This window comes from Alligator mississippiensis, chromosome 1 (assembly GCF_030867095.1).
Source record: "Alligator mississippiensis isolate rAllMis1 chromosome 1, rAllMis1, whole genome shotgun sequence".
Taxonomy (NCBI): Eukaryota; Metazoa; Chordata; order Crocodylia; family Alligatoridae; genus Alligator; species Alligator mississippiensis.
The window spans coordinates 761,243-784,333 of NC_081824.1; the positions used below are offsets into that span (position 1 = coordinate 761,243).

The 23,091-nt window shown below is 54.0% G+C and overlaps 1 protein-coding gene across 11 annotated transcripts in view; it reads right to left on the bottom strand.

Annotated features, from left to right (window-relative positions):
- The window catches only part of DTNB (dystrobrevin beta), a 296,518-nt gene that overhangs the window by 33,811 nt on the left and 239,616 nt on the right, over positions 1-23,091 (bottom strand). The gene's annotated exons all lie outside the window — the stretch shown is intronic.

Here is a 23,091-nt window from a genome sequence, read left to right on the forward strand (position 1 = left end):
CGCACATTAAAAAAACAAAAAAGCAAAGCAAAACCCCGTAACCAGCAATGAACTATTTTGGGCCTTTGCTGGCACCGGCTTCTTTAGAAAAGCACAGCTGTCTAATCAAATGTCGGAGCGAAAAGAGCAGGCGAGTTGATGGGAACGTTAGACAGCACGCTGTCTGCCGCGCTTTCGTATTGAATTGTCCAGGATCACGTAATTAAATGAGATGCACAAAAATACGTTTAAATAACGCCTGGGTTGTGACGGGAGATGGGGAGACGAGGGCTGCTGCGGAGACCTTCACACGTGGTGCGGAGGAAGGACCCGCCGGGGGAGGGAGGCCGGCGGATGACGTGTGCGTGACGGGCTGAGCTGCAGACCTGCTTTGCAAATTCGAGCGTGAAAGGAAAGCAGCTAATTTGCTTTTAAAAGATTTGGCTCTTGTGCGCCTCATCCCCCGCCCTGGGCCAGCCCACCATCTTACAGGCCAGAGCAAAGTTGGAAGGAAGAAGATCGGGCTCCTGCGAAGGGAGGTGGGGTTTCAAGGCAACCCCGAGGCAAACTCCGTGCTGACCAACTGCCCCGACAGCCCATGGCGAACGACGGAGCGGACTCTGATCTTCGCACCCGACTGAAGCCCCAGACAGATCTCTTGCTAGGTTTCAGGACCTGCAGGTCCACGAGGGCTAGACGAGGTCCTTCCGTTCAACATCTGGACGGGGATCCAGCAACGGAGGCATCCGAGTCCACGTCCCCCGACCACCTACTACCGCGCGCAACGTCTCTACCTTGAGCGTGTCCACAGCTCCCCTGGGCACCGCATCCTACTGCTCAGCTGCTCTCGTCATTCATTTTTTCAAGTTTAGATATATACTTTAAAAAAAAATATATGAGTCTCATCAATACCAGAGATAATCAAAGGCAATTTTTAGATTAAAACAACAGCACTGAAATGCAATTCATATTCCAAGGCTGGTAAGTCATTAAGGAGGAAGCTGGCCTCTGTTCTGGGAGGAGGAGAGGACAGCAATTAGCGCTCGTTACCATTAGTTGGTAGCAGACACAAAACAACTCTTACATTGCCTTGCCTTTTTTCCACGTAGGGAAGGGTGAGGAATTTGACAGACCCGCGCGCCCGCTTTTCCGAGTCGGACGGCGGCCCTCGGACGAGAGACGCGCAACGGGAGGGGCAGGACAGGAGACGGACCAGAGCTGGCTTTCCCGGGGCGATCCTCGCTCGTCCCGTGCCGCGAGGGCTCACGGAAAACCGGGCAGCGCGTGGCACCCGCGCGTGCGACCGGGAAGCCGCGGGGACAGCTGTTTTCACGGCAGCCTCGGTGCGGCCGACGCGCTGCACGCTCTCCGCGCACGGGGACTTTCTCCAGACACTTCTGCTCGCACGCTCGCTCGCGCGCGGCGGCAGCTGGGGCCGCTCCTCCCCGCGGCTCTGGCGGACACCATCGCTGCGCGGACCCCTGCATTTGTGAAGCCGTGTTTGTTTTCATTCCTTTCTCCTCCATCCCGGCTGTCGGATGTAGAGCAGGGATCAGGAAACACTAAAATCTCAGTTACCACATACAGGGCCTTTTTTCCCTTGGCTTCTTTTGAAAGCCTGACATTCTTGCTTTCATCCCCCATTTCCACAGTTGTGGGGCATGTGCTGTCTCCCTTCCAGCAGGGCCTCATCGGGGGATTCGGTAACTGCGCTCAATATATAACAGATTGTTCTTTTCACCCATCTCGAGTATTTCCTCATAAATTCCTCTGGGTTTGCTCCCTCACTTGCTGAGGTTCCCAGGCCTCTTACAGTTTCAATTCCCATATGGTCCCCCAGCTGACTTGTATTACACAGGACTGAAAGCCACTGTTATCTGTCAAAATTATCTTCGTTTTGTTTTCAGGCTTCTCAATTGACACTTTCATCCTTTTAACTCGTTAACAATCCGGCGCTGTTGAAAAGTTTTCCACCTTGTTTCCCAAAGCGAGCGATGCCTTTCTGTCGCCCATTGTGCCACGGAGGAGACGCGGAGAAGGACCCCCCTGCCTTTGTCGCAAGGCCCCGGTCCCGGGCGAGGGTCTGGGAAGGGGCATGTTGTGAGGCCTGCCCTTGGGAGGGGTGTAAAGAGATAGCTGCATCCGCCGACCTGTGCCCGCTCTGGCCGCTAAGAAAAATACGGTTAGTCCTTGCCAAAAAGGAAAAATAGATTCCTGGGGTATACATTAAGTCATCTGATTAATGCCTGGCAGCTTGAATTTCTCAAGCATTTAAGAGAAATAAAAGGCCGAGAGGGTCCTAGCGCAGACGGCAGCAGAACGGGGGAGCCGTGCTTGGGGAACGACGCGATTCCACCCGGCTCGCAGCACGAGCGCCGCGATGGGCCGGACACGCCGGGTCCTGTAACTGACCCCTGGAAAGGAGCCGTCCAGGCTGGGACGTCTCCAGCTGGCGCTGGTCCTTCGCCGCGCGGGCACGTCTGCTCGCTGCACTGCACTGCACTGCGCCGGCTCGCCGGTTCGGTCCCGGCATCCAAAAAACACTTTCCACGGGCTTGGCACAGGCTACCCGGGACACTGTCCCGCCCTAACAGCCCAGAAACACCCGCAGCAGCTTCATCCTACATCCGTTGCTCACGGCAGAGACAGGCTTCTCGCAGGAGCCAGACGACGTTATGGACCCGCTTTCAGAAGGGGAAAATCACGGCGGTTTTGGGATCCGGGGTTGGAACGGGCTTGCGGGGCCGTCTGGTCAAACCTCCCGCGCACGAGCAGGATCCGCCAGCACCCAGAGAGAGGTCTCTGCAGTCTCCGCCTGACAGCCGACAAGGGAGGAGATCCGCGACTCCTCGAGCCGGCCGGCCCCGCGCGTAGGAGCCTTCCTGAGACGACCGCGGGCCTCGCGAGTTTAGAGGACTAATTATAAACCGAACCCCTTTCGCTCACCTCTCCGCCCTCGCTCACAAAGATACAGCCCTTTCCCCTCACGCTTGCTAAACTGGTTTATTTGGAGATGGCAAAAAGAGAAATAGTGTTATTGCTGTTTCTTGGGACGGGTGCATGCGCCATGCTGCCGGAGACCACGAAGGTAGCGAGCGACCGGGAAGCGGGGATGGATCCCGAGTGGGTGCGGGAGCATCGCTGCACCCCTTCAGCTCTTCCCCCACGGCCCCTGGGACCGGCCTTGGGATTATAAGGGCGATTCTTGATTAAGATGAGAGAGAGAACCAGGGGCGTTCAAAGCAATTAGGCATGGACATGTGATGCTCAGCAAAGCAGCCATCAAGGAACGTGGCTGTGGAAAACGGGGATGTACCTGGCGGGCGCCCGTGTAGTAGAGAAGTGGCTATAAGCAGAGGCTATGAGCCATCCTACGAAGGCAACGAAGCCTCACCTCCGACTCTGTCCTAAGGAGAGGCCGGCCAGATGGACGTCAAGAGCAGCCAAGGTGTTCGCACAAATTTTGAAGGAGAGAATAATTAAAGACCTGGAGGTAATTGTTCACATAGAAAAGGACAGGAATCCGGCACAGGAGGAGCCAGGTGACCGCCCTAAGGACTGGAGCAATGGAAATCGGACGAACCTGAACGGCACAAGACGATGCAAGGTCATTATACAAACTTCTCCTATAAGCTCCCCGGCCGGGTCAGTTGGAAACGATACTAGAGGAAAAAGACTTGGAAGTCGCCACAGGCTGAGTGTGAGAGACCGGTGTGACACGGCCAGGGAAGAGACAAAAGCTACCCGTGGAAGAGCGCTGCAGGACAGTGAAGTCCCCGGGACGGCTCTGGAGGTCCTTCCAGTTGCAGTCCCAAGAGCGAGAGAAGGCAGAAAGCACGTTGAGATGAGGCACGGGGCGCGCAGGGGCTGTACAGCCGGAGGTCTGGTTTTGCAGAAAGCTGGACCCTCTTGCAGTGGGGTAGGGGGCTGTACGGACGGGACGACCCGCATCTCAAACGCAGAGACTAGTAGCCAGGAGGACTTTAAACCAGCGCTGCAAAGGGAAGCCACAGGCCGTGCCAGCTCAGCACCGTTTGCGCTGCAAGGAAACGGAGCCAACACAGCGAAGAATGTGGGGGAAAAATGTTCCAATTGCTTCCATGCGGCACCGGGGATCTGAGCGGGAAGCCAGAGGAATTGGAAATTCTAATTAAGGAGGAGAAATGAGATGCAACTGGCACAGCTGAAACCTGGTGGGATGGTCTGCACGACCAGCATGTTAACATCCCTGCTTTTAAGGGGCCTTTTAGTAAAAGCCCTGTTTTTAAAGGGCCTCTAGTACCTGGTGACTTCCCCACGAAAGCGGGAGCAGGGGTCGGAGGAGCGTCGGGGCGGAAGGGACCTCCGGTCACCTGCGCCCGGCCCCTGCTCAAGCCAAGATCATCCCTCACTAAAAATCCCATCCCGGGGTCTGTCTCCAGGTGCCTGCGCCGATGCCAAACCACCCTCAAGGCTGAGAAGTTCCCCAGCTCCATTACAACACACACCTCCGTGCTCCCGGTCAATATACACTTGATTACACGTCCACCGGTCATGTTTGCTCATACAGACACAGTGGGTGCATCTACACGTGCACATTTACTGCGCAGCATGGGCACGCGCCTACAGGTGTAAGTCTGCACTGCGCAGTAAATATGGCGACTTACGCCGGCTTCAGCACAAATTTGCGCCTGGTTAGTTACTGCGCAGTAACGCTGCGTGTCTGCACTGACTTGGGACTAAACTTTAGTCTCAAGTCAGTTCACACACAGCATTAATGTGCTTTAATGCCTGCATGTGTAGACGGTAGCCTATCCCCACCTGCTGCACAGTAAATTTAAGCCGGCGTAAATGCACATGTAGATAAGCCCAGTGTCACGTAAGAAAGTCCTGTTGCATTGCTTGTCTGCTGTGACCCCTAAATCCTTTCCAGATTTCCTGCTTTTCAAGATATAATTCCCCTTGCTGTAAGTACAGCCTGTCTTTTAGTCCTAGACGCACGCATTTCCATTGGCAGTATTAAAAAGCACCATCTGAATGGTGCCGATGCTGGTGGCAAATCCCTCAGTATGGGAAGGACAGTCTTCCAGTAAATAGGGAAGTCATTGGTGAGCCTGGAGATGACTGAGGGTGCGTCTACATATGCATTTTAATGTGCATTAGCCTATTTTAATGTGCATTACATCACATCACAAAAAACGTGCTTTTTAGTTAATGCGCATTAAGACAGGCTAATGCACATTTTCCTAGTACCTCCCAGTGGAGGGTGGCTAGACACACGTGTGGAAGCTGCTCCACGGTGCTGGGATTCCAGTGCATTGGAGCAGATTTGATTAATCAAGTCTGCTGGACGCGGCAATTATTGTGCTTCAGCAGCCTCCTGCGTCTCGTGTATTGGCATCCCCACGCTGCACAATGGCAATGGGCGCGCTTGAACTAAAGCCCATTGAACGAGCTCCTGCTCAAGCACCCCCCACTGCCACTTTTAAGCACAGGGACGCTGACACACAAGACATGGCGGCGCTTTAATTAGAGCGGCTCTTGGCGCTGCTCTAGTTAAAGCACCCCCGCCACCCCCAGAGCACGTGTAAAAGTGCCCGGAGGGACTAGATTTAATGCGCAGTAACTAAAGCACATTAATGCATTTGTAGATGCACCTTGAAGAGGCTGATCTGAGAGCCACATTTTCTGCTGCATACGTGGCAGATAGCTCCGGGAGGAAGGAGTGGGTCCTGGTGATGCTGGGTCGCAGCTCTTTCCCCTTGTCTCTCCCGTCTATCTGCCTCGATAGTGAGGCGAGTTTGCTCGAGGTGATCAATGCCTGTCGTGTATCCCTGTGCCGCTGGGAGCGGGTTGTCAGGCACCCTTATGAGATGCCATGGTGCCACGTGAACGTGGATTCGAGACTGGTGGTGTCCGAGTCAGAGCACAGGTGTTCATTCTTGTCCTTCCAGTTGACACGGAGGATTGTATGAAGACATCCCTGCTGCTAACATGCTAAGGCTTTCACGTATTTCCGATAAGCCATCCAATTTTCACACCCACGCAACGGGGTAGGGATGGCAACGGCTTGCTTATCAATATTAGTGAGTGGCGTTTCCAATTTCTTCTGACCCCAATAGTGCATGCAATGGGGCAGGGATGACAACAGCTTGGCAGACGAGCAGTTCAGTTTGGGTCCTGACGTCACGATTGTCAAAGACACGATTTCAGAGATGTCCAAAGGCAGCACGGGCACACTATATCCGGTGTTGAATGGGCCTACCCTGTCACGCAATCCAGATCACTTCGTGAGGGTGCCCTCTTCTCCTTATTATTTACCGTTTCACCAGCATTTTTGTGTCGTTGGCAGATTTCATCAGGAGCGATTTTATATTACTTCCAGGCCATTGATGAAGTTGTTGAATAATGATGGGTCTACTACTGATATCCCTTCAATAATTATTTTTAAGACCTGTCACTTATCTAGTCCATTTAACATGGGCTTTATTGATGGTGCACAGTACTAATTTCTTAATGAGAAGGTCATGTGATACTAAGTCAAATGTCTTACAGGAGTCTAAGGCTGCGGCATCTGCGCAGTTACTCTTATCAAACCTGTACTCGTCAGCAGGCCAGACGTGCCCACAGCTCTCTCTTAAAGGACTCCTGGCTGCACTTTAGTCAGGCCTTTTGATTTTAAAATGTTAATTTCTAGGAGAAGTTCTAGTTTAATTTAATCACCCCACAGGCACTTGTCCCTAAACAACTACCAACTTCTATTCCAGTGACCGATGCTCAATCTCATGCTCAATCCCATGCAACCTGGGACATCACTGTGAGCTTTCTGACGCACAGAAGTGTTGCAGCCAGCAGAAGGGACCTCTGTTTTGACCCTTACTTTCGTCCAACCAAGTAAGGGTCAAAACAGAGGTCCCTTCTGCTGGGTGCAAAACTTTTGTGTGTCAGAAAGCTCACAGTGATGTCCCAGGTTGCATGGGCCGTCCAGCCTCCACCGCCTGACGGGACACCCCCCAGAACAATCCGGTTTCTCTTTCTGCACATAGCAGTGAAGAAGTGACTTGCCCTGGTCTCGTTTGATTTAGTCTGCGGGACCCCACCAGCACCCTCAGTGGCTTTGTCGCTCAGCACATGGATCCACGCTCATTCAAGACCCTGCAGCTCGGAGGTATCAATAATGCAAAAGAAAACTCTGCCATGCACACATCCCTTCTGCCCGCTCTGTCTTTCCAAGACAGGAATCAGCAGGGATGTTAACATGCTGGTCGTGCAGACCATCCCTCCAGGTTTCAGCTGTGCCAGTTGCATCTCATTTCTCCTCCTTAATTAGAATTTCCAATTCCTCTGGCTTCCCGCTCAGATCCCCGGTGCCGCATGGAAGCGGCTGGAAGGTTTTGCCCCCGCGCGGGGTTCTGCGCTGTGTTGGCTCCGTTTCCTTGCAGCAGTCAAAGGGTGCTGAGCTGGCACGGCCTGTGGCTTCCCGTTGCAGTACAAGGTTAAAATCCTCCTGGCTACTAGTCTCTGCGTTTGAGATGCGGGTCGTCCCGTCCGTACACCCCTCTACCCCACTGCAAGAGGGTCCAGCTTTCTGCTAAACCAGACCTCCGGCTGTCCTGCCCCTGCGCGCCCCGTGCCTCATCTCAGCGTGCTTTCTGCCTTCTCTCGCTCTTGGGACTGCAACTGGAAGCACCTCCAGAGCCGTCCTGGGGACTTCGCTGTCCTGCAGCGCTCTTCCACGATCCATAATAAGAGAAAGACGTAATAAAAACCAGTGGCTGGAAGTCAAAGCCCAACAAGTTCAAGCAGGAAAGATGTTGAACAGCGGGAGTTAAGCACTGAGGCAAATTGCCAAGGGAAGCACTAGATTCTCCGTCTCCTGATGTCTTCAAAACTGGGACCAGGTGCCTTTTCTGTATGATAGGCGGTAGCCAAGAGAGAAACCACATTGAGCTGGGCTCAATGTGGCTAAAAAGATGAAAGGTAACGTCAGATGCACATCAGACTTGGTCACCTAATAATCACTTCTGGCCTGAACCCCTATGAAACTATGTCCCAGACAGTCTGGTGCCAAGCAAGGATCTGGATTATCGGTGAAGTGGCTGAAGTTTACGAAGGGAGCGCATGAAGCTCCGCGAAAGCTTGACAGGAAGATTTAATTCATCATCTTACTGTAGGATCGTTCTGTGCCACATCCAGCCAAAGACAGGATGAGGGCTTGGCTGGGCTGCGAACGGCCTTATTTTGGGAACGTCTCTCATTCTGGAGGTCCCTCCACGATGGCAGTGCACGTGCCTGGAAGTAGGAGGACCTTCTCCGGAGACACTTGGACCTCGCCAATGTGTATGTTATATTTTATTAGTAAAGAAACAGCACACGCCCGCGTGATACAAGACTGTACTGCAATGCACCAGCACAGGTGGCGGAGTAACATCGGGACACCCAAGCTCATTTAAAAATCCAATTTCCTGGAATCGTTTTTGTTCTTTTAAACAATAAGAACTTCCTAGCGACAGACGATGCGAACTGGGAGATGCTTACGTGGAGCAAGGCTGTTTGCTCACGTAGTATAGACTGAACCAACCCAGAGAGTCGTACCGGCTCAGTCTGTTAGAGGGGATTTGCTCCTCAAAGCTAACCCTGCCTCACAGGAAGGATGGATGTCAGAAAAGCATTACAGGTGGAATAATAAGCTGTGTTACTCTCCGAGGGAAAATGCTTTCTTATGATACCGACTTTATAATTACTCTGGGTAAGGACCGCAGAAATCCTGAAGGTGTTCAGCTTGCGACTCTGCGCTGTTGCTGCACATCTGAAGGGAGCTGGGCTGAAAGCAGCTTTCTCCTTCCAGGCAAATGTCACAGTCAGATCCCCAAAGGCTGTCATGCCTTCCTCAAAGCGCCGATAAAGTTTTATCAACCTGGGAGCATCTAAAGGAACTAAAGCCCAATTGTCATTATGATCCGGGCACAGATCGGGGCCCACACGTGCTGCCTCATCTCAACCAGAGCGCAGGAGGAACGGTGCCCCGGGAAAGGTGATGCCCATTGAGAGCTCCTCAGCACACCGATGGGTGATGCCCTTTGATCGCTCCTGGGCACACCGATGGGTGATGCCCATTGATCGCTCCTGGGCACCGATGCGTGATGCCCATTGATCGCTCCTGGGCACTGATACGTGATGCCCATTGATTGCTCCTGGGCACCGATGGGTGATGCCCATTGATCGCTCCTGGGCACACCGATGGGTGATGCCCATTGATCGCTCCTGGGCACACCGATGGGTGATGCCCATTGATCACTCCTGGGCACCGATGCGTGATGCCCATTGATTGCTCCTGGGCACTGATGGGTGATGCCCATTGATCGCTCCTGGGCACGCCGATGGGTGATGCCCATTGATCGCTCCTGGGCACCGATGGGTGATGCCCATTGATCGCTCCTGGGCACACCCATGGGTGATGCCCATTGATCGCTTCTGGGCACACCCATGGGTGATGCCCATTGATCGCTCCTGGGCACACCGATGGGTGATGCCCATTGATCGCTCCTGGGCACCGATGGGTGATGCCCATTGATCGCTCCTGGGCACCGATGCGTGATGCCCATTGATCGCTCCTGGGCACACCGATGGGTGATGCCCATTGATCGCTCCTGGGCACCGATGGGTGATGCCCATTGATCGCTCCTGGGCACACCGATGGGTGATGCCCATTGATCGCTCCTGGGCACCGATGGGTGATGCCCATTGATCGCTCCTGGGCACCGATGGGTGATGCCCATTGATCGCTCCTGGGCACCGATGGGTGATGCCCATTGATTGCTCCTGGGCACCGATGGGTGATGCCCATTGATCGCTCCTGGGCACACCGATGGGTGATGCCCATTGATCGCTCCTGGGCACACCGATGGGTGATGCCCATTGATCGCTCCTGGGCACCGATGGGTGATGCCCATTGATCGCTCCTGGGCACACCGATGGGTGATGCCCACCGGACGAGCATGTCTGCAGGGTCGTCTTTGATGGGGGTGCAGGAGACACTCGTCTCTGCTGCAAACCACCTCTGCAGGGGTGGTAATGCATAGCTCTTTGCTATCATGTCCTCTACTAATCGCCTTTTCCGCAAGCTGCACATGCCCGTTTCATTCAGCTTCTCCTCGTATGAACACAAGAAGCGCCGTACTGTGCCAGACCAGCGATCGAGCCCAGCAGCCCGTCTCTGACGGCGGCAGAAGTGGATGCTATAAAGGGTGACAGTGAACCAGATTTCCCTAGAGAGATCTATCCCCTATTCAACACGCCCCTGGCATCCACCATTTATTGGGGTGGAGACGCCAAAGGAAACATCTCCAACTACTCCATTCTTGCCTTCCAAGCCCTTCATCATTTTTTTCATCAAAAAGCCCTTGTTTCGGACATGCTTCCTGGACTGGCAGAGCTATAACACCGCTCCGACCCTCCTACGCCCCAGCCGGGAGACAGACTTGTCCACGTGCACAAGGGCAGGAAGGATGCTGGTCCCACACAGGCTGCCTCTACCACGACCAGCTTCTTCACCCAAGGCTCTTGCCGCAGGAGAGCAGAAATTCAACAAATGGTTGACTATCTCCCAGCCCAAGCAGCTTAGATCAGATGGTTATTCATCATGCCAATAAGCTGCCTCTGGCCTCGTCGGTGCACAAGCCGTGCGCCCAGCCTTACGAGCCCCAAAGCCCGGCACAACATGCAAAGCGCACAGTGGGGCTCTGCAGAATCAGTTTTATGGGGGAGAGGGGAGGTTAATTATCCGTGTCAGGACTTCTTCGCCAGAGTCCCTCGGCAGGTCCCCGCAGCTGGAAAGGCATGCTCCGCCTCGCGAGCAGCGGAGCAGGCTCCGGCAGCGAGGCTCTGCAAAGGCAATTTGGTGGAGGAGAGTTTGACGAGTGCTGTTCCTAGCTGAGCCCCCGAGCACGTGGGAACAGCTACGTGGGCCACCCCCTCGATGAGTCTAACATACGGCAGCTGCCGAAGGGGCCGCGGACGAAGCGAGGAGAGCGTGCGAAGGTGCTGCTTCGAGCTCCACAAACGGAGATACACGCCAGGCGGCAGGGTAGGAACTTAAAACGATGGCTTGCACACGCAGCGTGGATGGAAGACCTATAGGGACCAGCTCAGTCCTGGTTTGAGTCCAAGAAGCAGCACAGAAGTAACAGCAAGATTTAGGATGAGCGGAGGTTTGCCAGGCTTGAACGATGCAGCTTTTCCTGGGAAAAGGGAGAGGAGGCCAACGCGGAGGGAATGTGGGCGAGGGTGGAAAACTCAGGAAAGTATGTAAATACTTCGTGGCTGCCGTCATTTCCTGGAGCACTTGTTTCCACGCTCGTGTGCAGCCCTGACGGGTTCTGGGGCGTCTCCCCGGGAAGCCGTGCGTGCACTGGATCAGCGTCCCCGGCCGAGGCAGGTGTTGCTGTAGTCTGGGTTGGGGCCAAAAAAATCCAGTGTTGGTGCCATGTCAACAGCTGAAGCCAGAAGCATACATTGCAGCCACATATACATTGGCCTCGAATCCAGCCCTAGCAAAGAGCACATGAATGCTAGCGCAGCGTGCCGCTCGGTAGGGCAGAAGTCCAAATCCGCCGGGAACTTGAGGAAGCGATGTGTTCTTGCAGGGCGAGCACTTTGTTCCCTTTGGAGGAGATGCTGTCGACGAGCAGAAGGCCTTTCAGAAGTGGCAGGAGGAAAGCGGCTGTAAATCTCTCTCTCATTTGGCGCGGACCGAAAACAAGCCGAGGAGCTGTGGAGGGAAGGACGGGCCGGTTGCCTCACCCGGGAAGTTAAAAGAGCAAACAGCTAAGACCCGTGGGCTCTTCTCTGCCTGGGAGAAGCTAAAATCAGTGTTTAACCATGTCTTTCCTGTCTCTAAAAGGAGGACACCAAAGCCGGGGGGAAAACCAGCGTGGGGACCAGAGTAACCAGTACATCAGCAATCCAGACCTGGGAAGTTAACGCTACTGCTCAGCTGCTGCATTACTGTCATCCGGCCTCAAACGCAGGCAAGTGCCTTTGAAGCAAGCTGTCTGGTCCACGGACTAAGCACGGCCGCGGCGCTTCTCCTGGAGGTGATGATAATGCCACGGCGTGCAAGTTCCCGAGACGCAGGTCGGAGGCACGGCGACCTTCAAGCTAACGTGGCGCCCGCATCCCTCGGGCCCAGACTTCCCGTGTCCGCACAGGGGCTCGTGGGCTGCACGTGACCTGCAGATTAGGCAGCTAATGTAGCATGGAAAGTGTTATTTATGCCCTTGTCCTGGTCAGCTGATGGAGAGGTGGTCGTGCTGATGGATCTGCCTGGGGTGCATTACCGCGGTCGCCAACACTGCCGGCCCGCCCTGGAGACCCACAGATTCACAGGTTGCGAGGCTGGCAGGGACCCCGGGGGTCATCGGGTCCGGCCCCCTGCACCAGGCAGGAAAGTAACTCTCACGGACATAAATAATAACCGTCAGGATCAGAGACATCCTGGTTGAGAACTGCACTGTCGACTCTTCCCTCCCAACACGCCGGGGGGAATACGGACGTCCCTGCAGCGAAACCACCGGCGCGCCCGGGGTCACGCCACTCGCGTGCCCGGCCCCTCGCTCCTGAACCCGTCGAGGTTGCTCATCGAGAGCGACGCGCTTGCGCGGCATCAACGAAACCAAAGCAGCACAAAGAAATAATTGAATAGCTGAAGGCACACGATTTACACCTTCCACATCACGCATCAGCTTCTTCTCAAGGACATGGGCATGCATCTTTTATCGCAGCACAATAACCTTAAATCATTTTTCAAAAAATGTATTTATCTTCATTTCTGTACCTAATTCAAAGGCTTTTTTTAAAAGAAAATAAAGTGGAAAATATAAATACATTAATCAAGCAAAAGATTTTTTGTTAAAGATTTAAAACGATCTTTTTTTAGAATAATGTTATTTATAGTTGGATTAAAAAAAGATGCCAGTTTGTAAATGTAAAGCCATGCCTACACCTGTCCACTGGAACCTGATCAACGGGCACCTTCTATTTCTACGAACCTGAAACACTTTGTGCTTATGTTGAATAATTAGTTGGGGGCAGAGTTAAGGCTGCTGATTTATGCAGTTCTTGGCAATGGATAAATGTAACACCTATGTTAATATGGGAAGTAAAAGGTTGCAATATCCTTAACTCATCACTTCCTTGCCTCTGAATGCTTTGCAAATGTGCCAGGTATGTACGTACCTTTCTGTTTCTTAGCAACTTTTGCCACTTTTTAAAACGAAGTCTATTGGTTATAGAATTTCCCGGGTTTTTTCCCCGGACGTGTTTGACTCTGCATAAAAAAGCAGGCTAGGTGCCCGAGTTTCCAGTCTTTGCTGTTACGGGTACGGATAGCTCTGCGCCTGTCGGTAACGGCACTTCGATTCGGTGCTGGCGTGCAGAACTGCCGCAAGCAAAGGCCAGAAGAGCAGGCGCGGGACTGCAGGGAAGGGACGGGGAAGGGGAGGACGGCGGTGAGGGCAATGAAACAGTGCGGTCGCACCAGAAACCACCATCTGAGCCCAAACTCCGGCGTAACTTAAGGCACACGCTACCCGAAGACACTGGCAAGCGGGGAAGCAGGTGGGTCACGGGATCCCCAGCATCTGCTCTGCACGGCGTGAAGACATCGTCCGGAGACTGACGACGCGCTCCCTCAAATCCAGCACCAAACCCAGCTGCCGCGAGCGGGCGAGTTGCTCCGGACTGCTAGTCTGGAGATCTCACAGAGCACCGCGGAGTAAGCCCGACTAGCCGAGAGAGACCAGGCGGCGATGCAGAGCGATCTGCTCCCCAAACCGCGTCACTGAGCCACATGCCTCCATCAAGAGGCAAATCGAGAGCATCGTCCTGTCAGTGCAATACAGAAACCCTCTAGAAATGTCCAGAATAGGCAGTTGCATTCGCTGCACTTTCAGAGAGAAAGCTCGCAGGTGTCTGAGCTACTCAGGTTAGCGTTGAATTTCGGGCGAGGTCTCAAAACGACCTCCTCCTTACAGAAGGATGCCTACGGAGGTCCAGCCACGAGGGCGTGGAGACCACGGACGGGTAACAGCAAAGCATGTCAGGGGTCAGGAGATATATTAAACGTGTCTGCCATGGAAAGCACCCGCTGATGAAATGCAGGGACCCCTTTTGTGCTCGTTGAAGACGACTGCCCGGTCGTTGCTGGTACCTGGAAGATGCGGCCTGTGGGGTTTCCCGGCACTGAGGACACCGTACGCAGTGTGACGGCTTCCTGGTAAAAACGGGACAGATATTTACCGGTTTTGTGGATGTTCGGGCTGCCAAAATACAGTCAATCAGGGCTCCCCTGTTATGTCATCTCCAAGTTAATTAGGAACGGTTCCTCGTAGGTCATTAGCAATCCCGGTGGAGAGGACGTGCTCCGAGCCTCGTACGCGTCCTGAACCAGTCGCCTGGGGCAGGGGAGACGTGAACCTCCTTTGTCGACGACGCTCTGCGCGCTCCCTCCCGTGCGGGCCGCGGCCCGGGTCCCGCACCGGTGACGGCCCGGCGCTGCCGTGCACCCCGCGTACTTCTCGTGGGTCTGATGGACGGATGGACGTACCCAGCCTGCAAACCGAGAGCCGCGCCCCAGTCCCCAGCCTCGAGAGACGAGATCCCGGAGGCCAGCGCTGCCATCCTGAACTGGAGACGGCATATTTACGTGTTGCGTCTTCTCAGGCCCAGAAAAAGATGAAAACCCCCTTTCTTCTCCGGGTTGAGAAAAACAGCGAATAAAAGACTGTATTGTGAAGTCTGCTGGCACCTACTCCAGGGCTCTCGGACAAAGCAAAAAGAGCACGGCTTTTGGACAGGTTTTCTTCGGCGGGGTCAGCAAAGAGGAACAAGAAAAGAGTGCGGTTAGGAAAGGAAGTGTGAAATTCATTAGGAAAGGCATGGGCCGTAATCTCTAGCACCCAGATGTCTCGTGTTGTTCTGGGGAAAGGCGGCTTCATAAAAGTCACGCTCTGTTAACCTTACGTGGCCGTTCCCAGGCCCAGCACATCTGCAGATGTCTACACTGCTAGCTATGGAGGAGGTACGCTGGCAACCTTAGGGGGTTTTTGGCACGGTACTTAGACCCGTAGGGCGGTCTGCTGTCTTGACGTTGTGGCTCGCAACGTGGACCCGGGGCACAGATCCCCAAAAAGCTCGGGATGTCTGTAAAGGGGAGCAGGGTGCTGCCGCTTCCTTTGCTCAGCAGCCACCTGCCGTCAACACCCGCGGCTGCGGTTCAGCGGCAGAGTCTTTACCGGCCCCATCGGGGACCCCGAACGTCCGGACGCGGTCTGGCCTTTGGGTCCTGTCTCAGTGGCCCGGAGGGGGCTGGACCGTGCGCGCAGCCTCCGCTCTTGCACCGGTGCATGCATTGAAGGGCCTGGCGACCTCTCACGATCCAGAAGGCTTGACGGTTGCCTCCTGCTACTAGCCGCCATCAAAAGGTGAGAGACTTTGGGGTGAGCACTGCTGAAGCCTTTCTCCGTGCCACAGGCTGTCCCAGATCACCAGTCCGCGGTGCTTTCCCGGGTGTAACGCAGTGGTTCTCAACCAGGATTCAGGGGCGCCCGAGGGTGCCGCACGGTCCTTTGGAGGATGCCGCAGGAGGCGTGAGGAGATAAGCAGATAAGGGGAGGCTCGGGCTCTCCCTGCCCCCAGCGCCTGGTCCCTCTGCAGGGAGCCAAGCACTGCAATGCATCCATTCATTTTTTAAATGGGGTTGCAGAGGCGTGCCTCAAGTCTGGCAAGACTGAGACCCGCTGGTGTAACGGACTTGGTTGGGAAGCTTTATATTTGACATGGCCAATTATTGTTTGAAGCTACGGGGAGCTCGTCTGTAGTCCCCCGTGTTCGACATGGCCCCTCTTGACACCAGCTTCTGGTACCAGAAGTCCTGGCGTCAGCTTCGGCACCAGAGCCTGCAGAGCCAGCGAAGCCGGCGCTCATCCGCGTGCAAGGCCTTCCCTTAGACACACAGCTCCATTCAAGCGTCTCATGAATCGCACACTGCTGAATAGAAAGCCGGGCCTGCCGAACATCTGTGTGGTACGTGGGGCTCTTCAAGCCGAAGACGCGCCTGCTGCGTCCGTCTTTCCAAAGAAATGAGTCCTTCGCGGGACGGGCAGGCTCCGAGCTAGCAGGGTGCGCATCTGTTGAGGAGACCAATGCATGGGAGTGCTCAGAGGTGCATGCGTGCATGTCAAATTATTCACGTTGGGAGCAGAGAGGTAAAAGATGTCTAGAGCGGTCATCTTTCAGGAGACTGGACGTGTCGTGAAGATTTGGGAGGGATTTAATTGCAGCTAAGTACGAATGGGACAGATACAGCCCCACCTTCCAGCTCCCTGCCCCGGGAGGGCTGTGGTCACCTTACTCCTTATGCCTTGTCTGGAAGCAGGAGGCGTTGGTGGGATGCGAGCCACTATCCCAGAGTCCCGTCGCGCCTGCCTAACACCTCCTGTGAGATTCACGTGGAGGCATCCTCCGAGGTGGAGATCTTTGGACGTCTGTATTGTATTTGCGTCCGTGTCTCGGTATCTTTTGTAAACGATTTTATCGGAAACGGAGTACAGAAACACTCGTGATCTGCAGAACTGAGGTTGCTGGAAGTGGGAATGCAAGTTTTTCAAACTAATCTCTTGCGAGAGGCTTGGCCCTGGTAGGAGCGGATTCCTCTCTCTTCCTTTCCAGCCCCAAGGTGCCTTTGGAAATTAGATCCTTCATCAAGGCATTCCTGATGAAGTATTTCCACTAAATAAATATTGTCTGTACCTGGAGAAGTTCAGACAAAAGAACATGAAACTTCATTTCAAAAAGGACAAAAGCGTGGGTAACCGAGGGAAGCCAATGTACTGTAATCTTCTATTTCTGTGTTGCTTGACTTGATCTTGGATTTCAGCAAAATATTTCTTGATAGTTTGATTTAGTTTTGCAAAACTGTAGGGACACTTACAGTAGTCAGACTAAACTATAGATAAAATACATGCATTTCAGCATAATTTGGATTACACGATCATTTTTAATATAGAGCAGAACCACCTCCGTTTCATGTTGATAAAGAAACCCCCCAAGAGGTTTCAGTTGAAAGAAACCATTAAAGGCCAAGTCTACAGCTGGAGCTGATCTTATATTAAATCCGACTGTTAGGTACAAGTATTTCTACCTAGCACTTAGGGCAAATCGATTCCAGGTATGACTTCACTTTCCTAATATACGGTAGCATTTGTGCCAATATTTGCACGCGTACAATTGTTTGGGTTTTCGGTGCACGTGTTTTTTGAATATCGGTTGTTTCGGTACAGCATCCATCGCTGCGTACGACGGGGAAGCGTTGTCACAATGGCGAGCGTGAAACTATATTTGCTCATCACCAGCGCGTTCTCATCGTTTCCAGGGTCTCTATACATACCATTTCTGAAACAGTTACACAAATCACTGCCGCTTTCTTACCTTTCTGTCTGTACCGCTCAAATCAGCCATAATTACAAAACAGTCAAGAAAACTGTGATCTTCATCCACTACTACGCTGGGTTGGACAAGCACGGGGTCTGACACCTTCGTTTCTGATAGGAAAAGTATCATAGAGTCATAGAAAACGAGGGTTGAAGGGAGCTCAGGGGGTCACATCCAGTCCAACCCCTGCTCCAAGCAGGACCAGCCCCACCTACATCATCCCAGACAAGGCTTTGTCTACCTGGGTCTTCAACACCTCCAAGGATGGGGATGCCACCACTGCTTTGGGTAACCTGTCCCAGCGCTTCACCACCGTCCTCGTGAGAGAGTTGCTCCCAATATCTAACCTCAACTTCCCTTGCTGCAGCTTGAGCCCATTGCTCCTTGTTCTGCCACCTGCCCCACGGAGAACGGCTCAGCCCCACGTAGGCTGGTGTGTAGCCCTGATGTGGGAGCACCGATGAAGATATCCTAATGCAAACTCCTAAAGGAGCTGGACTGCCCTGGCCTACATCTGAGCTACCTGAAATGCAGCTCATTGTGATATTTTATACAATCTAATTATGTGGGCACAGGCTGTGCTTTGTACCTGTACAAATCCCTTTAATATAATCAGGGGCTGGGTGTGTGCAAGCATGTGTGTGCAGGGAACACAGGACAAACCGGGGTGGAGGTGGTGATTGTGGAGGACACCGCTTACCTCAACAAGATCTAATTTTACAGCAAGTAAGAGAGCAATTTCTGTTCCAGGGGATGATTTTGCTGCCTTAGAAGATACGTGAGTGCTTCTGCTAAATATATATATGGTGCTTGAGGAAGATGCTCCAGGAAAAGACAGCGCTTGAAAAGAAAGAAGGTAAAGAGAGGGAGAACTTCGTGCAGGGGAAAAAGCCAAAGCAGAGCAATAAACTCTGTGTAGAAGATGATGAAATGAGCCCCAAATTGCTGCCATGTGCTAGCAACCTTTGCCCAGTGAAATGGATTTCATGTGAGGTCAAGAAATCCCAAACTTCCATTTCCTCATCACTATTAATATGGGCCAGGTGCCATATAAACCCTGTGCTGGATCCAGATGTCCTTCATGTGGCTTTGATTACCCCTCCATGCTTGGATAACGACAGGAGAGAAGGTATTACGGATGCACGTTCAGGCGCATCGCGCACGGCTTTCTCTGCACAGCATCAGCCTCACAAAATTTCCATTTTATTGGAGGTTTAGTAGGACTCGAGCATGAAATCACAGCTCGGGCAGCTGCAGCGGGAGCTTCCTCCGCGCTCTCCCACTAACTCGTCTCTGCCCGGGGTGAGAAGAAACACTGTCCAGTGCAGGGGTTCGCAACCTTTTGAGAGACGAGGCACCCTTATTCGACTCGAGGTGCCTTGCGAATTAGGCAGCACCTCATTTTGAATGCTCCTGTATTGCAGCGCTTACCTCCTTGCAGGCAGGGACACGCCGGATCCTGCGCTCGTCTCCTCACACCTTGATGCACCCTTCCGAAGAGCCCACCGCGCCCCGGTTGAGAATCACCGGTCTAATGCCGCAAGCGCTGGGTCAGAAGCCAGGACCTTTCCAAGTCTCATTTTAATTGCATCGCTGCCTTGCGGCCATCGCTCAGGCTCAGTTTCCCCATTCTCTGGAGCGGGAAGAACAGCACCCCGGTCCTCAACTCGCAGAGACACGAGGACTTGCATTAGAAGAACCAATATCTGCGTATGGAGCTTGTAATACTGTGATTAGCGGTATTTCCGCACAAACCCTATGCTAGAAGCTCACGCTCCCAGGGAATGACTATGTACCTGGTCATGTGCCTAAAGGATGACCGCATGCTGTCTGCCTCGCCCTGGATTTCACTGGCTGCGAGCCCAGACCAGGAGATCCTCATTTTTCTACTACTGCATGTAATAAAAGGCTCAGTTTCAGAAGGGGCAATACCTAAGGAGTGCAGGTTCAGCACTCGACCTAATTCAATTTGTGGCCTCTGCTGAGACAGCCACGCGAGCGGATTGCAACGGCCCGTCCGTGACATGAATACCTTCCCGCGGGGGAGCAGGCTTGCAGGGGGCTGTCTCCTCGCTACCATCGGCCTGGGTTGTTTCTGAATTGGTGAGCACCACAGCTCCCTCGCCTGCTCCTCTCAGCTAGGGCATACCCCAAGAAATGGTACTAGTCCCACTCCCCACGTGGTGGTGGTGAACACTTGGGTGTAAGCAGGTACCGAACCCCACCATCAATAGCAATGCGGTCGGTGCAACTTGCACACGACTGCCACAAGCCGACTTAAGTTCAGACCGAGCGATTAGAGGGACGCGCACGGAAAACAACTCAAGCAGGGACACGGGCAGGCGCACACGCAGACCGCCCTCTGCAAAGACCGCTCTTGCAAAAAGCAGCTGACACATCATTCTTTCAAGCTTGTATTTCGACCTCCACCAAGCGCCATCTACCCCGCCAAGAGCTCCAGCAGTAAAAGGCCTGTTCTTCCTGGGAGTGCGAGCCTGGTTGTATACGTGGACCTATGCAACGAGGCTACACTAAAACACCGAGCGTCCGTCCCCAGGCCCAGGACACACAGGTCACAAACTCTGCAGAGGCCGAGGCACACCTGGCCAGGCCTGCGCCTGGAGCAGCCGCCCTCCCTCCTGCCCTGCACCTTCTGGCTCCGGGAACAGGCAGAAGCAGCGGCTGAAGTTCACCGCTGCGGACGGGAGATGTCACCTCATTTTTTGCCGCGGATGCGCATGTTGAGTGGGCAAAAAACTCATGGTTTTGGCACCAAAAACAAAGGTGACATCCCCTCCCAGCAGCAGCAAACTCCGCCGCTGCTCTGCAGACACGTCTGCCAGCCTGCCCTGCGCTCGCGGACGCACAGCCCCGCTTGCTGCCACGTGCGGCGGGGATCGAGCCGGGAAGTGCAGGGGACAGGAGAGGGAGGTGCCCCAGTCCATCCTGGGGGTGCTTCCCCCCAAAACAGGGCCCAGGGCTCAGGCCCTGCTCACCCACCTGTCCGTACGCTACTCCAGAAGGACACGCCGTGCACTGCTCCGGCGCCGCCGCGTCTGTCTGCCGGGGGGTTGCACAGTTTACCGAGAACCTGCTCAAGTAGCAGTCCATATGGGAAGATATAATTGTCAAACAACATTTGGTAAGTCTGGTATGTTCCAGGGGAGGTGGGGGCAGGAGGCCGCTTAGCTGCTGCTTGAAAGTTTTAAAAGATGGTTTTTAAAAGAGACGCTTTGTTTTGAAAGTGAAGGGAGCGGGTGAGGAAGTGTAAGAAGTGCAGACCCACGATGCAACCCCCACGTTACGCTCCAGCCCGTCACCGCTGCCGCAGCTGAGCACCTCCCCACGGCCGAACGCCGAGGCAGGACTCTCTCCTCTCTGCTGCCAAGAAGCACGTGCATCCCCCTGGACGTGTGACTGAGTCAGAAAGTGACAGCCCTCTCTCAGGGAAACCTGGGGGTTGCAAATGAAACAGCTGGGTGAGCCCAGCTATGCAAAAATGGCAAGTCTCTCGTGGCCTTAAACCCCCATCTGGCAGAAATAGCTGTGGTCCAAGCTGCTTGGACACCTCCCAGACCCCTCAAAACCTCTGCTGCTACCAAGGTTTTCACATTATTGCTAAACTGAGAATCCTGCCTTGAGCAGGGGCTGGTCTGCATCCCCTCGGCGGTCCCGTGCAGCGCTATGGCTCCATGCGTACCGACGCGGGAGTGCACCCAGGCTCCAGACACAGGCTCAAAGCTGTCCCTCTCCTGCCGCGCCTCTACTAGCAGGGGCCGGGCGCAGGTCTTGTGCTCCCCTGAGAGCAGAGGGCTGTTCCCCACTAGCGCTGCCACGGGCATTAGCAATCCCAGGGGTGGATGCCGGCCTGCCAGAGTTCACACTAGGACAGGGTGGCTCCGCACAGCCGCCAATATAGATCTGGCTTCCATTAGGAATAATTGAGCCCCAAATTATGCGCATTTTCAAGGACTCGTAAGTGGCTATTCTGTTTTAATGAGATGCTTGTTGATACCTTCTGTTGAGTAATCGTTTTCACTGCATCGACGTCTTGCGGGATGAACAAGGGTAACAGTAACATGAAATGCAGGAACATACAACATCCTTTACCAGAACAAGACACCCTCATCTACTCCGGGGGCTCCTGCTGCTCTTATATGGGTTTTTTAAATGTATTAGCATCATAATAGTACAAAACAAGCCTCGTGACATTTGCTATTTCTCTGATGATGCGCGACCCCTTTTAGCAAGATCAGCCCATGATTTTCCATAACACTGACAGCGGCTGAGCTACGGTGCTGCTGCCATTTGCACAGAACTGAATCCTAACGAGAAAGCGCTGACGCCGCTTCAATTCCTAACCTGTTTGCACATACCTATGCTTTTAAAAAAAATTCTTTGGGATTAGCATTTCCATGCTGGGCCCCTCCTGAAAGTGAATCTGCTTTGAAAGTAGCAGCCATTCCTCCAGCTGTTTTTGAGTTAGACCAGCATGAACAAATGTGCTTTGCCCAAGGATAAAACAATTCCAGCCACGCTGCTTTTGTGCAGAGCTTTGTGCAAAATGGCTGCAGGTGGGACGTTGGAGCCTGGCATGGGCATCGCTCCCAGGGAGGGCCAGGCTCGCACAAAGTCGTGTCCGTCACCGGCTGCGTTGGGAGCACGCAGCCCACCGTGGCGTGAAGCAGAGAGGCACGTCATTCAGAAGGGACACACATGAAGGGGGCACGTTGCAAGAGCGACTCTGATCTACGACTGCTGCCTCCGAAATCGCTCTTCTGCCTGGCATTTTCATCTCCTCGTTTTGCAAGCGCCATCTAGGATGACGGCAGCTCGGGATTAGAGGGAAGCAAGAATTCCCTCCCTCCTGCTTCGTGCTGTGCACCCGACAGCGCTTCCCGCGGGGGCAGCCGGCCCTGCTGTCTGCGTCTCCAGCCACAGTGTGACCGGGGTCATTTCGGGGCTCGGAGCAAATGGCTGCAGCTCCCTGCAGGAGAAGGTCTATTATTTGCTCGTTGTCCCCTTCCCACGGGCCGCTGGCGGCTGGCTCCGCAGCGCTTGCAGGTAAGCCCCTGGTGACAAGTCGGAGAGCAGGCCGGCCCGAGGTCTGTCTCCTTCCCGGCTGCGTTCTCCTCTCCCTCCGGGGCTGACACCTGCTGCGGGACAGACCACCACCCCCCTTTGACCCTCCGCTCACACCTCTTTCCTGGACGGCGTAAGGAGAGATTTCCCCTTGTGAAAGCACCTAAAGCACAGTCCGGAGACATCAGCTCTCCCGCTCCCAGGGAGGCAGGCTGCGTTTCGGGGCCTACGCTGCCCCACCGACCGGGCTGGGTGGGGGGACAGGTGCCACGGCATTGCTCGGGGGCTTGTGCCCTTTATGGCACTTAGCCATATTGCATGGCAGTGTGATGACAGCAAACAGGCACCCGAGACGGTGGTAACGGGGTACCCTCCGTGGCCGACTTCACAGCCAAGCCATCCCCTTGAATACAGAATAAGCCGCCTCCCAGGAAAAGTGCTCCTGACTCATGAACAGGACGGCGTGTTCCTTGACACTGATCTCTTGCAACAACATGGCCTCCAGCCCAGCAGGATGAACTCCTCTGAGACGGGCTGCCTGCACGTATCATTCCTACAGAT